The sequence below is a fragment of the Petromyzon marinus genome, unplaced genomic scaffold, assembly GCF_048934315.1.
Source record: "Petromyzon marinus isolate PM22_M1 ecotype Great Lakes invasive population unplaced genomic scaffold, UKy_Petmar_22M1.pri1.0 PM_G_Scaffold_118, whole genome shotgun sequence".
Taxonomy (NCBI): Eukaryota; Metazoa; Chordata; class Hyperoartia; order Petromyzontiformes; family Petromyzontidae; genus Petromyzon; species Petromyzon marinus.
The window spans coordinates 200001-202500 of NW_027422671.1; positions in this window are offsets into that span (position 1 = coordinate 200001).

The window sequence follows — 2500 nt, forward strand, 5'->3', positions numbered from 1 at the left end:
TTTCGTGTTGCCACATTGCATGCGAACGGCATGAAACTTCCAGAGGCATTTGCAGCAGGAATGCATGTGCAGTCAAAAAAGTGAATATTTTTCACGGATAGACCCCGTGAAACGCTAGAAATTGGCGGCGATGTCTCTCTTGTGGCTCACGGGGCTGTTAGGGTGGCACAGAAATCCCTCGGAATGGGAAAACGGGTCATTTTCGTGTCGCCACATTGCATGCGAACCGCATGAAACTTCCAGAGGCATTTGCAGCAGAAATGCATGTGCAGTCAAAAAATTGAATATTTTTCACGGATAGACCCCGTGAAACGCTAGAAATTGGCGGGGATGTGTCTCTTGTGGCTCACGGGGCTGTTAGGGTGGCACAGAAATCCCTCGGAATGGGAAAAAACGGGTCATTTTCGTGTCGCCACATTGCATGCGAACCGCATGAAACTTCCAGAGGCATTTGCAGCAGGAATGCATGTGCACTCAAAAAATGTGATATTTTTCACGGAGAGACCCCGTGAAACGCTAGAAGTGGGCGGGGATGTCTCTCTTGTGGCTCACGGGGCTGTTAGGGTGGCACAGAAATCCCTCGGAATGGGAAAACGGGTCATTTTCGTGTCGCCACATTGCATACGAACCGCATGAAACTTCCAGAGGCATTTGCAGCAGGAATGCATGTGCACTCAAAAAAGTGAATATTTCTCACGGATAGACCCCGTGATACGCTAGAAATTGGCGGGGATGTCTCTCTTGTGGCTCACGGGGCTGTTAGGGTGGCACAGAAATCCCTCGGAATGGGAAAACGGGTCATTTTCGTGTCGCCACATTGCATGCGAACCGCATGCAACTTCCAGAGGCATTTGCAGCAGAAATGCATGTGCAGTCAAAAAAAAATTGATATTTTTCACGGATAGACCCCGTGAAACGCTAGAAATTGGCGGGGATGTGTCTCTTGTGGCTCACGGGGCTGTTCGGGTCGCACAGAAATCCCTGGGAATGGGAAAACGGGTCATTTTCGTGTTGCCACATTGCGTACGAACCGCATGAAACTTCCAGAGGCATTTGCAGCAGGAATGCATGTGCACTCAAAAACTTCTATATGTTTCACGGATAGACCCCGTGAAACGCTAGAAATTGGCGGGGATGTGTCTCTTGTGGCTCACGGGGCTGTTAGGGTGGCACAGAACTCCCTCGGAATGGGAAAAGGGGTCATTTTCGTGTTGCCACATTGCATAGGAACGCCATGAAACTTCCAGAGGCATTTGCAGCAGAAAGGCACGTGCACTCAAAAATTTTAATATTTTTCACGCATAGACCCCGTCAAACGCTAGAAGTTGGCGGGGATGTCTCTCTTGTGGCTCACGGGGCTGTTAGGGTCGCACAGAAATGCCTCGGAATGGGAAAACGGGTCATTTTTGTGTGGCCACATTGCATAGGAACGGCATGAAACTTCCAGAGGCATTTGCAGCAGGAATGCATGTGCACTCAAAAACGTCTATATTTTTCACGGATAGACCCCGTGAAACGCTATAAATTGGCGGGGATGTCTCTCTTGTGGCTCACGGGCGCTGTTAGTTAGGGTCGCACAGAAATCCCTCGGAATGGGAAAAGGGGTCATTTTCGTGTTGCCACATTGCGTACGAACGGCATGAAACTTCCAGAGGCATCTGCAGCAGAAATGCATGTGCACTCAAAAACGTCTATATTTTTCACGGATAGACCCCGTGAAACGCTAGAAATTGGCGGGGATGTGTCTCTTGTGGCTCACGGGGCTGTTAGGGTCGCACAGAAATCCCTCGGAATGGGAAAACGGGTCATTTTCGTGTTGCCACAATTGGCATACGAACGGCATGAAACTTCCAGAGGCATTTGCAGCAGAAATGCATGTGCACTCAAAAACGTGAATATTTTTTCACGGATAGACCCCGTCAAACGCTCGAATTTGGCGGGGATGTTTCTCTTGTGGGTCACGGGGCTGTTCGGCTCGCACAGAACTCCCTTGGTCCACCTGATTCGTGCATACAGGCAGCAACTAAAACTCTGTAAACCTGCTGTGAGGACATCTAAACAGTGGACCAGTGAGGCTGTGGAAGATTTGCGGGCGTGCTTAGACTGTACTGACTGGGATATGTTCACGACTGCTACCAATAGTCTGGATGAACTCACAGAGGCTGTGTACATCAGCTTCTGTGAGGACTGCTGTATCCCAACACGTACCAGGGTGAACTTTAACAACAACAAGCCCTGGTTCTCAGCAAAGCTCAAAAGGTTGAGGTTGGAGAAGGAGGAAGCGTTTAGGAGTGGGGATAGAGACAGATTCAAGGAGTCGAAGAACAGGTTTAGCAAAGCGGTGAGAGAGGCTAAACGACTGTACTCAGAGACACTAAAACACCAGTTCTCTACTAACGACGCTGCTTCTGTCTGCCAAAGGGCTCAGGCACATCACCAACTACAAACCCAGAGCGCCCCACACCACTAACGACTCCCGCCTAGCCAACGACCTGAACGA